This window comes from Bombina bombina, chromosome 7 (assembly GCF_027579735.1).
Source record: "Bombina bombina isolate aBomBom1 chromosome 7, aBomBom1.pri, whole genome shotgun sequence".
In the NCBI taxonomy this organism is placed as follows: domain Eukaryota; kingdom Metazoa; phylum Chordata; class Amphibia; order Anura; family Bombinatoridae; genus Bombina; species Bombina bombina.
The window spans coordinates 263,725,267-263,744,147 of record NC_069505.1 but is presented as its reverse complement, the minus strand read 5'-3'; the positions used below and the strand labels follow the sequence as shown (position 1 = coordinate 263,744,147).

At 39.5% G+C, this 18,881-nt stretch overlaps 1 protein-coding gene across 1 annotated transcript in view; it reads right to left on the bottom strand.

Moving 5' to 3' along the window:
- Positions 1–18,881, bottom strand: part of ERC2 (ELKS/RAB6-interacting/CAST family member 2) — a 1,300,133-nt gene that overhangs the window by 953,514 nt on the left and 327,738 nt on the right. The gene's annotated exons all lie outside the window — the stretch shown is intronic.

Genomic DNA, 18,881 nt, shown 5'->3' with positions numbered 1-18,881 from the left:
CAAGAAAACTACCCTTGTAGTTGGAACTAAGGAACTCTTGTCCAAATTCGTCTTCCATCCGTGAGACCACAGGAAAGATAACAACATTTCCATGTGTGATCTTGCTTGTTGAAAAGAAGGGGCTTGAACCAGAATGTCGTCCAGATAAGGTGCCACTGCAATGCCCCGCAATCGGAGTACCACCAGCAGGGATCCCAGAACCTTTGAGAAAATTCTGGGAGCTGTGGCAAGGATGAATGGAAAAGCCACCAACCTTAGAAACTTGTGATGGTCCCTGTGGATGGGAACATGCAAGTCCTTTAAATCCACCGTGGTCCTAAATTGACCCTCTTGGACCAAAGGAAGAATGGAACAAATAGTTTCCATCTTGAAGGACGGCACTCTGAGAAGCTTGTTTAGACTTTTGAGATCTAAAATTGGTCTGAAGGTTCCCTCCTTCTTGGGAACCATGAACAGATTGGAATAGAATCCCAGACCTCGTTCCTGCATTGGAACAGGAACTATCACTCCCAGGTCGGAGAGGTCTTGTACAAAGTGTAAGAACGCCTATCGTTTTGTCTGGTTTACAGATAATCTTGAAAGCAGAAACCTGCCCCTGGGAGGAAAGGTCTTAAACTCTAGTTTGTATCCCTGGGACACAATGTCCACCGCCCAGGGAACTTGAACATCTCAAACCCAAGCCTGAGCGAAGAAGGAAAGCCTTCCCCCCAACAAGACCTGGTCCTGGATCGGGGGCAGGCCCTTCATGCTGTCTTTGACTCACAGCAGGCTTCTTGGATTGCTTTCCCCTGTTCCAAGAGTGATTGGATCTCCAGGAAGGCTTGGACTGCTCCTGCTTGGAAAAGGGAGTGGAAGGATTTCCCTTGAAATTTCGAAAGGAAAGAAAATTACTCTGATGTCCTTTTTGTTTATTTCTCTTATCCTGAGGGAGGGAATGTCACCTCCTGTAATATCAGAAATTATCTCCATCAAACCGGGTCCAAACAAGGTCTTCCCCTTGTAAAGAATCGCCAAAAGTTTAGACTTAGATGACACATCTGCAGACCAAAATTTTAACCATAACGCTCTGCGAGCCAATATGGCAAAGCCTGAAATTTTAGCTTCCAGCTTAATAACCTGAAGGGAAGCATCTGTAATAAAGGAGTTGGCCAACTTAAGGGCCTTTATCCTATCCTGGATTATTTCGAGGGGAGTGTCTGTCCGAATAGAATTAGACAACGCATTAAACCAGTATGATGCCGCACTAGTGACAGTAGAAATACAAACCGCAGGTTGCCATTGTAAACCCTGGTGTACATACATTCTCTTGAGGAACCCTTCTAACTTCTTATCCATAGGATCCTTAAAGTAACAACTATCCTCTATGGGAATAGTAGTTTTCTTGGCTAGCATGGAAATTGCCCCTTCCACCTTGGGTACCGTCTGCCAAGACTCCTTGATAGAGTCTGCTATAGGAAACATCTTTTTAAAAATAGGGGATGGAGAAAAAGGGATACCAGGTCTCTTCCATTCTTTAGCAATAATCTCTGTAGCCCTATCTGGTACAAGAAATACTTCCACCATGGAGGGCACGTCAAAAACAGAATTTATGCTTACCTGATAAATTACTTTCTCCAACGGTGTGTCCGGTCCACGGCGTCATCCATAACTTGTGGGAATATTCTCTTCCCCAACAGGAAATGGCAAAGAGCACAGCAAAAGCTGTCCATATAGTCCCTCCTAGGGTCCGCCCACCCCAGTCATTCGACCGACGGACAGGAGAAAAAACAGGAGAAACTATAGGGTGCCGTGGTGACTGTAGTTAAAGAAAGAAATTCATCAAACCTGATTAAAAAACCAGGGCGGGCCGTGGACCGGACACACCGTTGGAGAAAGTAATTTATCAGGTAAGCATAAATTCTGTTTTCTCCAACATTGGTGTGTCCGGTCCACGGCGTCATCCATAACTTGTGGGAACCAATACCAAAGCTTTAGGACACGGATGAAGGGAGGGAGCCAATCAGGTTACCTAAACGGAAGGCACCACGGCTTGCAAAACCTTTCTCCCAAAAATAGCCTCCGAAGAAGCAAAAGTATCAAATTTGTAGAATTTGGCAAAAGTGTGCAGGGAAGACCAAGTCGCTGTCTTACATATCTGATCAACAGAAGCCTCGTTCTTGAAGGCCCATGTGGAAGCCACAGCCCTAGTAGAGTGAGCTGTGATGCGTTCGGGAGGCTGCCGTCCGGCAGTCTCATAAGCCAATCGGATGATGCTTTTCAGCCAAAAGGAAAGAGAGGTAGCAGTAGCTTTTTGACCTCTCCTCTTGCCAGAATAAACGACAAACAGAGAAGACGTTTGTCTGAAATCCTTTGTTGCTTCTAAATAGAACTTTAAAGCACGAACTACATCTAATTGTGTAACAAACGTTCCTTCTTTGAAACTGGATTCGAACACAAAGAAGGCACAACTATTTCCTGAGTTAATATTCTTGTTGGAAACCAACCTTTGGAGGAAACCAGGTTTAGTACGCAAAACAACCTTATCTGAATGGAACACCAGATAGGGCGGATTACACTGCAGAGCAGATAACTCAGCAAACTCTTCTAGCAGAAGAATAGCAACCAAAAACAGAACTTTCCAAGATAACATCTTGATATCTATGGAATGTAGAGGTTCAAACGGAACCCCTTGAAGAACTGAAAGAACTAAATTCAGACTCCAGGGAGGAGTCAAAGGTCTGTAAACAGGCTTGATCCCTGACCAAAGCCTGAACCAAAAGCTTTGTGTAACAGACAGATAAGCAGAAATCTGTCCCTTTAGAGAACTCGCTGATAATCCCTTATCCAAACCTTCTTGGAGAAAGGAATGGATCCTAGGAATTTGATCTTACTCCATGAGAATCCCTTGGTAAAATTTTTCTAGTTACAGGTTTTCTGGCTTGTACCAGAGTATCTATCACAGAACACCGAAAACCCACGCTTAGATAAAATCAAGCGATCAATTTCCAAGCCGTCAGCTGGAGAGAAACTAGATTTGGATGTTTGAATGGACCCTGTACTAGAGATCCTGTCTCAAAGGTAGCTTCCAGTGGAGCCGAATGACATATTCACCAGGTCTGCATACAAGTCCTGCGTGGCCACGCAGGAGCTATCAAGATCACCGAGGGCCCTCTCCTGTTTGATCCTGGCTACCAGCCTGGGAATGAGAGGAAACGGTGGAAACACATAAGCTAGGTTGAAGGCCCAAGGCGCTACTAATGCATCCACTAGAGTTGCCTTGGGATCCCTGGATCTGGACCCGTAGCAAGGAACCTTGAAGTTCTGACGAGGACGCCATCAGATCCATGTCTGGAATGCCCCATAATTGAGTCAACTGGGCAAATATCTCCGGGTGGAGTTCCCACTCCCCCGGATGGAATGTCTGACGACTCAGATAATCCGCCTCCAGTTTTCAACTCCTGGATGTGGATCGCAGATAGGTGGCAGGAGTGAACCTCCGCCCATTTTATGATTTTGGGTCACTTCTTCTCATCGCCAGGGAACTCCCTTGTCCCCCCTGATGGTTGCTGTAAGCACAGTCGTCATGGTTGTCTGATTGGAATCTTATGAATCTGGCCTTTGCTAGCTGAGGCCACAGCCCCTGAGAGTATTGAATATCGCTCCTCAGGTTCCAGAATCTTTATCGGGAGAAGAGAGAACTCTACCCGAGACCATAGACCCTGAGCTTTCAGGTAGTCCCAGACCGCCACCCCAGCCCACTAGACTGGCGTCGGTTCGTGACGATGACCCACTCTGGTCTGCGGAAGCTCATTCCCTGGGACAGGTGATCCTGGGTTAGGCCACCAACGGAGTGAGTCCTCTGGTCTTCTGATCTACTTGAATCACTGCAGGACAAGTCTGTATAGTCCCCATTCCACTGTTTCAGCATGCACAGTTTTAATGGTCTTAGATGAATTCGCCGCAAAAGGAACTATGTCCATTGCCGCAACCCATCAACCCTACTACTCTCCATGCACTGAGCTATGGAAGGTCGTGGAACAGAGTGAGAACTTGACAAGCGTTTAGAAGTTTTGACTTTCTGACATCTGTCAGGAAAATCTTCATTTCTAAAGAATCTATTATTGTCCCCAAGAAGGAACTCTTGTCGACGGGAGACAGGGAACTCTTTTCAATGTTCACCTTCCACCCAGTGAGATCTGAGAGAACGGCCAGAACGATGTCTGTGTGAGCCCTTTGCCTTTGAAAGAGACGACGCTTGTATCAGATTGTCATCCAAGGTAAGGTGCCACTGCAATGCCCCTTGGTCTTAGAACCGCTAGAAGGGACCCGAGTACTTTTGTGAAAATCCTTGGAGCAGTGGCTAGCCGCAATGGGAGAGCCACAAAACTGGTAATCGTTTGTCCAGAAAGGCGAACCTTAGGAACTGATGATGATCTTTGTGTATAGGACTATGTAGATACGCATACCTTTAGATCCACGGATAGTCATAAATTGACCCTCCTGGATTGTAGGTACAAATCGTTCGAATAGTTTCCATTTTGAACGATGGCACTCTGAGAAAATTGTTTAGAATCTTTAAATCCGAATTGGTTTCTGAAAGTTCCCTCCTTTTTTGGGAACTACAAAGAGATTTGAGTAAAACCCCATTCCTTGTTCCACAGTTGGAACTGGGTGTATCACTCCCATTTTTAACAGGTCTTCTACACAATGTAAGAATGCCTGACCTCTTTATTTGGTTTATTTTAGCCAGAGCCGCTCCTGCGCGCCACAATTGCAAACCCCTGAATTTTTCGCCGCTAATCTAGCTAACTCAAAGCGGACAATCTAGATAAAGGAATTAGCTAACTTGAGTGCGTGAATTCTGTCCATAACATCCTCATACAGAGTCCTCTCTACTGAGCCGACTTTTCTAGTTCCTCGAACCAGAACCCACGCTGCTGAAGTGAAGGAATAATGCACGAAATAGGTTGCAGGAGGTAACCTTGCTGTACAAAAATCTTTTTAAGCAAACCCTCCCATTTTTTATTCATAGGATCTTTGAAAGCACAATATTCTTGATAGGAATAGTAGTGCGCTTAGCTAGATGTAGAAACTGCCCCCTCGACCTTAGGGACTGTCTGCCATAAGTCCTTTCTGGGGTCGCCATAGGAAATAATTTCTAAATATAGGAGGGGGGACAAAAGGTATGCCGGCTTCTCCCACTCCTTATTCACTATGTCCGCCACCCGCTTGGGTATAGGAAAAGCGTCGGGTGCACCGGAACCTCTAGGAACCTTGTCCATCTTGCACAATTTTCTGGAATGACCAGGTTGTCACAATCATCCAGAGTAGATAGCACCTCCTTAAGCAGTGCGCGGAGATGCTCTACTTTAAATTTAAATGTCACAACATCAGTTCTCGCCTGTTGAGAAATTCTACCTGAATCAGAAATTTCCCCATCTGACAATACCTCCCTCATAGCCACTTCAGATTGGTGTGAGGGTATGACAGAGCAATTATCATCAGCGCCCTCCTGCTCTACAGTGTTTAAACAGAGCAATCGCGCTTTCTCTGAACATGCAGGCATTTTGGATAAAATATTTGCTATGGAGTTATCCACTTACTGCCGTCAATTGTTGCATAGTAACAAGCATTGGCGCGCTAGAAGTACTAGGGGTCTCCTGCGTGGGCAAAACTGGTGTAGACACAGAAGGAGATGATGTAGAACTATGTCTACTCCCTTCATCTGATGAATCATCTTGGGCAACTTTACTATCTGTGGCAGTACTGTCCTTACTTTGTTTGGACGCTATGGCACAATTATCACACAATTTTGAAGGGGGAGACACTTTGGCTTCCATACATACAGAACATAGTTTAACTGAAGGAACAGACATGTTAAACAGGCTTAAACTTGTCAATAAAGTACAAAAACCGTTTTAAAACAAAACCGTTACTGTCTCTTTAAATTTTAAACAGGGCACACTTTTTTACTGAATATGTGAAAAACTATGAAGGAATTGTTCAATTTTAACCAAATTTTCACCACAGTGTCTTAAAGCATTCAAAGCATTGCACCCCAAATTTCAGACCTTTAACCCTTAAAATTACGAAACCGGAGCCGTTTATAGTTTTAACCCCTCTACAGTCCCAGCTACAGCCTTTGCTGCGGACTTTACCAAACCCAGGGGGTATACGATACCAAATGAAGCCTTCTAGGGACCCTTTTCAACTACTTCCAGACCCATACACATGCAGCTGCATGTCCTGCTCTCAAAAGTAATGCGCAGTATGGCGCGAAAATGAGGCTCTGCCTACTCACATGGAAGGCCCTTCCTGACTGGAAAGGTGTCTAAACCAGTGCCTGACGTAAAAAAACGTTCCCCCAAAGTTATAAAAGTGTGATTTCAACATCAAGCTGTATAAAATGCCCAAATAAAGCAAACGATCTAGCCCATAAAAGTGTCTACCAGTTTTATAGCCCATATTAAGCCCTTTATTCTGTTTGAGACTCAAGAAAATGGCTTACCGGTCCCCATGAGGGGAAAAATGACAGCCTTCAGCATTACACAGTCTTGTTAGAAATATGGCTAGTCATACCTTAAGCAGAAACAGTCTGCCAACTGTTTTCCCCAACCTGAATTTATCTCATCTCAACAGTCCTATGTGGAAACAGCAAACGATTTTAGTTACCTGCTGCTAAAATCATACTCCTCTCACAAACAGAACTCTTCATCTTTTTTCTGTTTCAGAGTAAATAGTACATACCAGCACTATTTTAAATACAAACTCTTGATAGTAGAATAAAAACCCTACAACTAAACACCACATACTCTTCACCATCTCCGTGGAGATGCTGCTTGTTCAGCGGCAAAGAGAATGACTGGGGTGGGCGGAGCCTAGGAGGGACTATATGGTGCTCTTTGCCATTTCCTGTTGGGGAAGAGAATATTCCCACAAGTTATGGATGACGCCGTGGACCGGACACACCAATGTTGGAGAAATACTTGTTTAGTTTACTGGACTTTTTATGATTGACTACGACGGTAGTGTCGGAGTCATCCAGGGTAGCTAAAACCTCCTTAAGTAACAAACGGAGGTGTTCAAGCTTAAACCTGAAAGAAACAACTTCAGTATCAGATAAAGGTATTCACACTGTCTGAGTCTGAGATTTCCCCTCAGATTACTACCAAAGTATCTTCCTCTAGGTTTCTGGGAAGAAACATTCGGAATAGCCACTACTGTATCAGCAACCTTATACACTGATTGAATACATTTCCTCTTGCGCTTTCCCTGCAGCATGGGAAAAGCAGACAATGCATCAGATACCGCCAATGACATTAGGGAAGCGATGTCTTGCAAGGTAACTCCAGGTGGAGTTTGAGAAGAAGCGCAGGCACTGCATGTGTGGGCAATAAAATTTGGGACACTTGAGGAGAAAGTTGCGGCCTATATTGATACATTGTCATTAGACTCCTGAACAGCAGCGCCTTAGAAAAATATTGGCTCAGAAAAAAGTCTATCCCTATAATTTAAAGTTCCTCTCAATACATGAGGAACAGAAAGGGATTGGTGGTTCCACATTGGCATCAAAACATAAAGAACAAGTGACATTTTGAAGGGCCTCTTGGTCCATTCTGACAATGGATGAAATAATCAAATAAAAGCATACATTTTTTAATAGAAATTAAAACAGAAAAACTTTACTATCTCTTTACATTTTAAAACGTACGTTTATTTTTGTATAGATTAAATAGCTACACCTCAACTGCAGAACACCTCTACACCCTCGCTTAACTTTGCTGAGGTGCCTACCTGCCCTGCTGACACCCCGGCTACAGTCCCTCAGCAAAAGATCTGCAACTCAGCTGTAGTTGATAACGAAGCCGCTGTCCGGATCCTAAACGCATGTCTTAACACTTTTGTTAATTTGTTTATAACACTCTCATTCCTTCTGATATCAAGGAAGTGCTGAGAAAGTGGCGCGCAACCCAAATTGCTGCACGTCACATAGCTCCCACCCATGTGGGCGTCTCAAAAAGAAATCTCCCAGTCGGCATCACACCTCATACTGAGCCTAAAATATCTCCTCAGCCCCAGTGCCTTGCCTAAAGTGCTGTTGTATAAGTCCCACTCCTTTTATCTAATAGGAGGATATACTGTATGTCCCCACGTAAATAAAGTGCTCCAACTTCCTCTGAGATCCCTTTTATTTCCTAGACCCAGAATCAATAAGTCAACATGTACCTCTTAAATCTGCCAGACAGCAAAGGCAGCTCACCCCAGGTTTGAGAGTCCTCTCCCTCACATAGCCCTATGAAGAAAAAGATAAAGACTGAGTAATCTTACTCAGGCTATCAGGATTAGGGCAGCATAAATTACATGAGAAGTGCAGTGAGAATTATGTCCCACAAGTTCCCATTGCTTTAAAGCCACACTGCTCTACTGAAGAGACTGATATGCACTACGGCTCCACCCCAGAAACAAATCAGCACAATCTTGTACTACTTAAAAAATAATAAAATCTCTATTACTAACACCTAACTTTACCACTTCCTTGCTCTAACGTAGGGAAAGAGAATGACTGGGATTAGAGGGACGGGAGGTGATATTTAACAGCTTTAGCTGTGGTGCCCTTTGCCACCCTCCTGCTGGGCAGGATGTGATATACCCAATAGTAATTAGATGATCCGTGTACTCATCGTGTCATATAGAAGAAAATATAATTTAGAGGGCCGCCCATCGAAGAACACGGGCGGGGCCGTGGACTCTGATTATACAGAAGGAAATTAAATTATCTGGTAAGCATATTTTATGTTTTATTTTTTAATATAAGGAGAGTCCACTGCATCATTCCTTACTGTTGGGAAACTTATACCCAAGCTCTAGAGGACACTGAATGATAATAGGAGGGACAAAAAGAGAGGCAGACCCTAATCTGATGGCACCACAGCCTGCAAACCCTTTCTTTCGAAAGCTGCTTTAGCCGAAGCAAAAACATCAACTTGTAAAATGTAGAAAAAGTATGTAAGGAGGACCAGGTAACCGCCTTACAAATCTGATCCATAGAGGCCTCGTTCTTAAAGGCCCAAGAGGAAGCTACAGCTCTAGAAGAAAGAGCCTTCTTCTGACACTTCTCTGCCATTCTCCTGTGACGAAAGACAAAGAATGACTGGGGGATGGGGGAAGTGGGAGAGGTATTAATGCCTTTGGATGGGGTGTCTTTGCCTCCTCCTGGTGGCCAGGTTCAGTATTTCCCAACAGTAAGGAATGATGCTGTGGACTCTCCTTGTATTAAGAAGGAAATACATATTTCTGCAATATTCATATTTAATAACGGTTTTAACTATGTATTAATTATAAATATTTCACACTCCAATTTTCTGCACATAGCTGAATATGTTCTATGGTTTTCTAAATAGTCCTATAAACTGTGTATAGTGTGCAGCTGTGCAGACAACTCACTAGTTCACTCTTTCTATGGCAGATAACTCCCTAATTCACTCTTTCTACTACAGATAACTCCCTAATTCACTCTTTCTACTGCAGATAACTCCCTAATTCACTCTTTCTACTGCAGATAACTCCCTAGTTCACCCTTTCTACTGCAGATAACTCCCTAATTTACTCTTTCTACTGCAGATAACTCCCTAATTCACTCTTTCTACTGCAGATAACTCCCTAGTTCACCCTTTCTACTGCAGATAACTCCCTAATTCACTCTTTCTACTGCAGATAACTCCCTAATTCACTCTTTCTACTGCAGATAACTCCCTTGTTCACTCTTTCTACTGCAGATAACTCCCTAGTTCACTCTTTCTACTGCAGATAACTCCCTTGTTCACTCTTTCTACTGCAGATAACTCCCTTGTTCACTCTTTCTACTGCAGATAACTCTCTAGTTCTCTATTTCTACTGCAGATAACTCCCTAGTTCACTCTTTCTACTGCAGATAACTCCCTAGTTCACTCTACTGCAGATAACTCATTAATTCACTCTTTCTACTGCAGATAACTCCCTAATTCACTCTTTCTACGGGAGATTACTCCCTAGTTCACCCTTTCTACTGCAGATAACTCCCTAATTTACTCTTTCTACTGCAGATAACTCCCTAATTCACTCTTTCTACTGCAGATAACTCCCTAGTTCACCCTTTCTACTGCAGATAACTCCCTAGTTCACCCTTTCTACTGCAGATAACTCCCTAATTCACTCTTTCTACTGCAGATAACTCCCTAATTCACTCTTTCTACTGCAGATAACTCCCTAGTTTACTCTTTCTACTGCAGATAACTCCCTAATTCACTCTTTCTACTTCCAGATAACTCCCTTGTTCACTCTTTCTACTGCAGATAACTCCCTAGTTCACTCTTTCTACTGAAGATAACTCCCTTGTTCACTCTTTCTACTGCAGATAACTCTCTAGTTCTCTATTTCTACTGCAGATAACTCCCTAGTTCACTCTTTCTACTGCAGATAACTCCCTAATTCACTCTTTCTACGGGAGATTACTCCCTAATTCTCTCTTTCTACTGCAGATAACTCTCTAGTTCTCTCTTTCTACTGCAGATAACTCTCTAGTTCTCTCTTTCTACTGCAGATAACTCTCTAGTTCACTCTTTCTACTGCAGATAACTCCCTAGTTCACTCTTTCTACTGCAGTTAACTCTCTAGTTCACTCTTTCTACTGCAGATAACTCCCTAATTCACTCTTTATACTGCAGATAACTCCCTAGTTTACTCTTTCTACTGCAGATAACTCTCTTGTTCACTCTTTCTACTGCAGATAACTCCCTAGTTTACTCTTTCTACTGCAGATAACTCTCTTGTTCACTCTTTCTACTGCAGATAACTCTCTAGTTTACTCTTTCTACTGCAGATAACTCTCTTGTTCACTCTTTCTACTGCAGATAACTCCCTAGTTCACTCTTTCTACTGCAGATAACTCCCTTGTTGACTCTTTCTACTGCAGATAACTCCCTTGTTCACTCTTTCTACTGCAGATAACTCCCTAGTTCACTCTTTCTACTGCAGATAACTCCCTAGTTCACTCTTTCTACTGCAGATAACTCCCTAGTTTACTCTTTCTACTGCAGATAACTCTCTTGTTCACTCTTTCTACTGCAGATAACTCTCTAGTTTACTCTTTCTACTGCAGATAACTCTCTTGTTCACTCTTTCTACTGCAGATAACTCCCTAGTTCACTCTTTCTACTGCAGATAACTCCCTTGTTGACTCTTTCTACTGCAGATAACTCCCTAGTTCACTCTTTCTACTGCAGATAACTCCATAATTTACTCTTTCTACTGCAGATAACTCTCTAGTTCACTCTTTCTACTGCAGATAACTCCATAATTTACTCTTTCTACTACAGATAACTCCGTAGTTCACTCTTTCTACTGCAGATAACTCTCTAGTTCACTCTTTCTACTGAAGATAACTCCCTAATTCACTCTTTCTACTGCAGATAACTCCCTAGTTTAATCTTTCTACTGCAGATAACTCCCTAGTTCACTCTTTTTACTGCAGATAACTCCCTAGTTCACTCTTTCTACTGCAGATAACTCCCTAGTTTAATCTTTCTACTGCAGATAACTCCCTAGTTCACTCTTTTTACTGCAGATAACTCCATAATTTACTCTTTCTACTGCAGATAACTCCCTAGTTCACCCTTTCTACTGCAGAGAACTCTCTAGTTCACTCTTTCTACTGCAGATAACTCCCTAGTTCACTCTTTTCTACTGCAGATAACTCCCTAGTTCACTCTTTCTACTGCAGATAACTCTCTAGTTCACCCTTTCTACTGCAGATAACTCCCTAGTTCACTCTTTCTACTGCAGATAACTCCCTAGTTTACTCTTTCTACTGCAGATAACTTCCTAGTTCACTCTTTCTACTGCGGATAACTCCATAATTTACTCTTTCTACTGCAGATAACTCCCTAGTTCCCTCTTTCTACTGCAGATAACTCCCTAATTCACTCTTTCTACTGCAGATAACTCCCTAGTTGACTCTTTCTACTGGAGATTACTCCCTAATTCACTCTTTATACTGCAGATAACTCCCTAGCTCACTCTTTGTATTGCAGTTTACTCCTTCTGTTGCAATTTACTCCCTAGTGTACTCATTCTACTGCCGATTACTTTATAGTTCATTCTTTCAAGTGCAGATAACTCTCTAGTTCACTCTTTCTAGTAATTTTTTTTTTTTAAATAGACACGTAATTCAGTTTTTAAAGCAATTTTATTCCATAACAAGAGCCAGTGTTTGATTTAGAAGCTCTGCATGAAATAGAAAAATGATATAACAGAAAAGTCTAGTTAAAGGGACATTAAACCGCTAGACACAACTACAATGTAGAAATAAAATTACAGGGTGCACTTAGAATTAAAAAATGAGCAAGCAATCACAAAAAAAGTCACAAAACTAAAAAAAGAGAGAAATGAGGCATGTATACATTATTACCTGCCTACTAATAAGTGATCATACTCTATGGGTATTAAATTACTTTATTACAACTGTGCATACTAAACACATAAAAAACAATAAATAAATAACAAAAGGTCTGTTGATGGAGCATAGTTCAAACACACAGTCACTAGCTTTACTCTCGCAATTAGAGGATAAAGTACTCACCGGGTTACTTAAAGGGACATAATACTCATATGCTAAATCACTTGAACCTGATGCAGTATAACTGTAAAAAGTTGACAGGAAAATATCACCTGAGCATCTCTATGTAAAAAAGGAAGATATTTTACCTCACAATTTCCTCAGCTCAACAGAGTAAGTTCTTTGTAAAAAGTTATAATTCAGCTGCTGCTCAGCTGCAGGTGAAAAATGAACAAATGAACTGCTCATAACAGTGTGTGTGAGTGTGGTTTTCAGGTTAAAGTGTTATTAAACATTTTAAAATATAAAATGTCACTGGCTGCACTCAAATTAGGAAAAATAATAATTTTATCAGCAAAAGTTTAAAAAGATCAAACAGAAGTTCTCCAAAGTAGCCTTACGCGTTTCAAGTCTACTCATTGACTAATTTTATGACCATACCATCTGACATTTCAACAATTTGTTGTGCAATAAACAAAGACTTGTGACATCATAAACAATTAACTCCTAAAATGCTAAATACCATCCCTACTAAAAAAACTAAAACATTAATTTGAAGGTATCAAGAAGTTATGAAGCAGCGGTCTAAAGACTGCAGTTCCATAACTTGTCCGCCTGCTCTGAGGCGGCGGACAGAATTCAACCTGATCGAATACGATCGGGTTGATTGACACCCCCTGCTAGCAGCCAATTGGCCATGAATCTGCAGGGGGCGGCATTGCACCAGCAGTTTGACAAGAATAAATGCTGACAGCGTATGCTGTCGGCATTTATCGATGGGTAGCAATGTGCAGTGGACATGATACGTTACTTCATATCATGTTCACTCGCACATTGTTAAACATGCCCCTTTATGTAATTATCAGAACAAGTGTGGTTTCTATAAACATGACACATAATAATATATCTATATTACATAATATTAATTGAAGGCGAGCAGAGGTTGTTGTAAAATAATTAAGTTAAAATATTAGCTTCTGTTTTTTAATAGTTACTGGTATTAAAAACACATCATAAGTAATCCAGCATCCCGTCCAAATCATACCTTTCTCACATCCCCTAATGCTTTCTGAATAACTTTGTCACACATGGCAGTCATTTCAAGCATCATTTAGCATCCCAACACTCTGATTTATTGGAAAGCTTCTAAGCAGAGCTATTAAGTACCAAGCCAAAGCATTACTGAGATCTAGCCATTACGCACTGTGCAGAGTATTAGGTATGTCAGGATTAAATCTAATAAATACAATGAGCCACTCTCTAATTCTGTAATTAGTAAATACTTAGCCAATTTATTTTTTTTAAGAAAAAAAAACATTCAGGTTTATTTATCATACATAGGAAACATTAAAGGGACAGTAAAGTCAAAATGACTGTTTATAGGGCATGTCATTTGAAACATCTTTCCAATTTAATTTGATCATCAAATTTGTTTTGTTCTCTTGGTATTCTTTGCTGAAAGTTAAACCTAGGTAGGCTTATATGATAATTTTTAAGCCTTTGAAGGCCTTCTCTTATCTCGGTACATTTTGTCAGTTTTTCACAGCTAGACAGTGCTAGGTTGCATGCCATATAGATAACATTGTTCTCACTCCTGTGGAGTTATTGATGAGTCAGCACTGTTTGGCTAAAATGTACGTTTGTAAATAGCACTGAGATAAATGGGCAGTCTGCAGAGACTTAGATACAAGGTAATCACAGGGGTAAAACATGTATTAATATATTAGAGCTGGTTGTGCAAAACCGGGGAATGGGTAATAAAAGGGATTATCTATCTTTTAAAACAATAAACACCTTAAAGGGACATACACATCACAATTGAACTTTCAGGATTATATATCAGACATAGTACTTACATTTTGTTTCTATCAAGTATATGAAAAAGTTAACAATTTGTATTGCATGATAAAACGTTAAGTTAAAGCCCATTTAAAAGGATATGAAAGACAAAATTCCTCTTTCATAATTCAGATAAAATTGCATGCTCTAATATTTGAACTTACTTCCATTATCAAAATGACTTCGTTGTACAGCTATCCTTTATTGCAAAGCATACGTAGGTTAGCTCAGAAGCAGCTATGCACTACAGGGAGATAGCTGCTGATTGGTCGATGCACAAATATCCCTCCAGTCATGGGCTCATCAGTGTTCAGTTATTGAACAGAAGTTCATTGCTGCTCTGGAACTGATTATAACTTATAGATCTGTTTTCACCCTTACATAGAATGTAATGATGACATTTGCAGAAAAAATAATTCAATACATTTTCTAAAGGATTGTGACAAAAGTGCAATAATTCAATGTTCTAACACATTATAAACAATATAGAAATATAGACAGATAGATAGATAGATAGATAGATAGAGATAGGTAGATAGATATAGATAGATAGATATAGATAAATAGATAGATCAATAGATAGATGATAGATAGATAGATAGTTAGATAGAAAGATAAATAGAGATATAGATAGAGATAGATAGATAGATAGATAGAGATAGATAGATAGATAGAGATAGGTAGATAGATATAGATAGATAGATAGATAGATAGATAGATAGATAGATAGAGATAGGTAGATAGATATAGATAGATAGATATAGATAAATAGATAGATCGATAGATAGATGATAGATAGATAGATAGTTAGATAGAAAGATAAATAGAGATATAGATAGAGATAGATAGATAGATAGATAGATAGAGATAGGTAGATAGATATAGATAGATAGATAGATAGAGATAGGTAGATAGATATAGATAGATAGATATAGATAAATAGATAGATCGATAGATAGATGATAGATAGATAGATAGTTAGATAGAAAGATAAATAGAGATATAGATAGAGATAGATAGATAGATAGATAGATAGATAGAGATAGATAGATAGATAGATAGATAGAGATAGGTAGATAGATATAGATAGATAGATAGATAGATAGAGATAGGTAGATAGATATAGATAGATAGGGATAGATAGATAGATGATAGATAGAAAGATAGATAGAGACATAGATAGATAGAGATAAATAGATAGATAGATATAGATAAATAGAGACAGATATATAGATAGATAGATAGATAGATAGACATAGATAGATAGAGATAGATAGATAGATAGATAGATATAGATAGATAGATAGACATAGATAGATAGAGATAGATAGAGATTGATATATAGATAGATAGAGATAGATAGATACAAATATAGATAGATGTAAGGTAGATAGATAAGATAGATCATTTCAACAAAACCATAGGGAACACTTGCCGGGGGGGACTAGCCCCCCAACATAATGGCTAGCCCCCAGCCCACCCAAAGCTGCCCAGACTCCCCCAGCTCTGCCTAGCCCCACTCTAGGAACAACCAGCCCTGCCCATACATCTGTTTTGGGCGGGACAGAAATTTACATGTGTATTTTTATTTGATACATGCAGAAAAATAGCAGCACCACTTAAAATATATTGATAATTTATTAGGCCAAAAACAGCAAACAGCAACGTTTTGGGTTCACACACACTTAGTCCTGCCATCACGGTATGTCTAAGGGTGTGAACCCAAAACGTTGCTGTTATTTTCTGTTTTTTACTACTTAATATATTTTATTTTAAGTGGCACTGCTATTTTTTCTGCATGTTTGGACTATTTTGGGGGAGTTTGGATGCAAGACTCCTATAGAGTGCACACTTATTAAAATGATTCAGGTGCTGGAATACTAATATGTGTATTTGATACATAATATCTTGCACAGCTAAGGTAGGAGATGTGCAGGAAGTATGAGGATAATGGAAAACATGACAAACATTTAGAAATGGTGTTTAGCAATCCTGCTTCCTTTTATTTTGTACTCACATTTTGATGTTGTAATTTAATGTACATTTGACTTTTTAAACGCGATTTCTATCGGCAGTCATTTAAATATAATCAGGATTTAACCATTTGCCATTTGATATTTTTGGTTGGTGACCCAGATCTTATGCACAGGTTTTTTAATAAGAAATCAGAAGTCCCCAAAATCATGTTTTGAATAACCATAATTTACAATATACAGACCACTGTGTTACTTCTTACAGTAACAAAATTATTGCAATGTTTTTAACATACATTTTTTTAAATTAAAAAAATATTTATATTAAACCTGTCACAGTAGTATGTTTTAATGTATATTTTTAAAGAAATTGTATATATATATTTAAATAAAATATATATTTTTTATGCCATTATTCAGCAAACATCAGTCAATACAATGAGTTTTGGAAATTTAGAAGCTATTTTAAACCTAACAATATACAGTATGAAAATTGTTTAAATCCCATTATAAAAGGCACTCAGCCAGATTACGAGTTTTGCGTTATGACTGAAAAAGCATCGTTATGGCCCATAACGATGCGTTTTCCCTACCGCTGCTATTACAAGTCTTGTCAGAATAGCTGTATCGCACATCTTTTTAGCCGTCACGCAACGTGAGTACCGCACTTTTAAAAAAGTCCTTTTTCAATGGGTCTTCCATAGCGCCGGAATTACGAGTTTTGCTGTGAGGCCAAAAAGTGAGCGGTACACTCTATAACCACAAGATTCTTACCGCCATCTAAAGTCAGTAGTTATGAGTTTTAGGCTACAAAGCTGTAACATAAAACTCATAACTAAACTGTCACAAAGTACACTAACACCCATAAACGACCTATTAACCCCTAAACCGAGACCCTCCCGCATCGCAAACACTATAATAAAATTATTAACCCCTAATCTGTCGCTCCGGACATTGCCGCCACTTAAAAAATGTATTAACCCCTATTCCGCCGCCCCAGACATTGTCGCCACTATAATAAAATTATTAACCCCTAAACCGCCGACCTACCGCATCGCAAACACTATTTAAATATTATTAACACCTAAATTTCTGCCTGTTTCAAAGGCTCTATTGACAGCCTCTTATTCACGTGCTTTTGTATTTGCTTTTCACAACAGGAGACTGATAGTTCATGTGGGTCATATAGATAACATTGTGTTCACGCCCGGGAAGTTATTTAAGAGTTAGCACAACACAGTACTAAATGCAACTCAACAGATTTTAAATAGTCACAGTCATGTGATCAGGGGGCTGTCAAAAGATGCTTAGATACAAGGTAATCACAGAGGTAAAAAGTATATTAATATAACCGTGTTGGGAATGCAAAACTGAGGAATGGGTCCCTTTAACATGCAAAGCAACCTAACACTTTGATAAGACGTTATGTAACACTTTTATTGCATTTTTTTTTACTCTGTTTACCATTAAAATGTTCCAGTAATAGAAAATAAAAATGTGCAATATATTTAAATGTTCTTGACATTCTAATACTTGAATGTTATTTTAAACCTATCATTATATTTAATCCATAGTATACATAGCCTGATTAACTTTTGAAACTTATATGTCAACTTAAGACTTTCTATAAATAATCAATTTAATATGGTAATTCAAATAAATAAACCTCTTCTTGAGAATACAAATTAGAGATGCAATTTTTAAATTTTCTGTCTGCAATATAGCTCTGATCCTTTAAAAACAAAGTTGAAATACTTGGGACTGCACTTCCTGAACTGACATCGTTTTCGGCAAGATGCAGAACACCACCAGCACGGCAATGTTCTTCAAAAGAAAGTAACAAGATAACAGCTTCATCTAAGTGTCTTATGCTATGAAATCATTTGTTAACATTGAGATTACTCTGGTATAAAGAAGATAGTCAGTTACGCAGCACACACTGCCATATTGTTCAAAACTGAATCCAGTATAATCTTTAGGATGCAAGAGAACAAATAGTAATTGATATTTTCGCCCATCAAAGAAAATGATGATGTCCTAAGATCTAGAGCCAACTTACTGATAGAGCGATGCCACTATTTGTCTAAAGAGATAATTGAATAATGATGATGAATTTTCCAGTTGCCTGCACATTGCTGTATTGGTGTCAGTCAGAATGCGTCTAAGGCAAAGTCTTCCTACTTCTACAGGAAATGTAGTCGTATGGGACAACCCAGGTTGTTCACCAAAAATGGGCCAGCATCTAAACTACCATTTTATATAGTAAATAGGAGTAAATTAGAAAGTTGCTTAAAATTGCATGCTCTATCTGAATCACGAAAGAAAAAATTGGGTTCAGTGTCCCTTTAAAACTATACACTTAAAACTATAGTATGACTGACTAACAATTCAAATAAAAACTTAAAATTGTCGGAAGTCCAATAGATGGTGCACACACATAAATTTAAAGGGACACTAAGCACATTTCATGCCTCTTCCTCTGATCATAGGCCATGTCA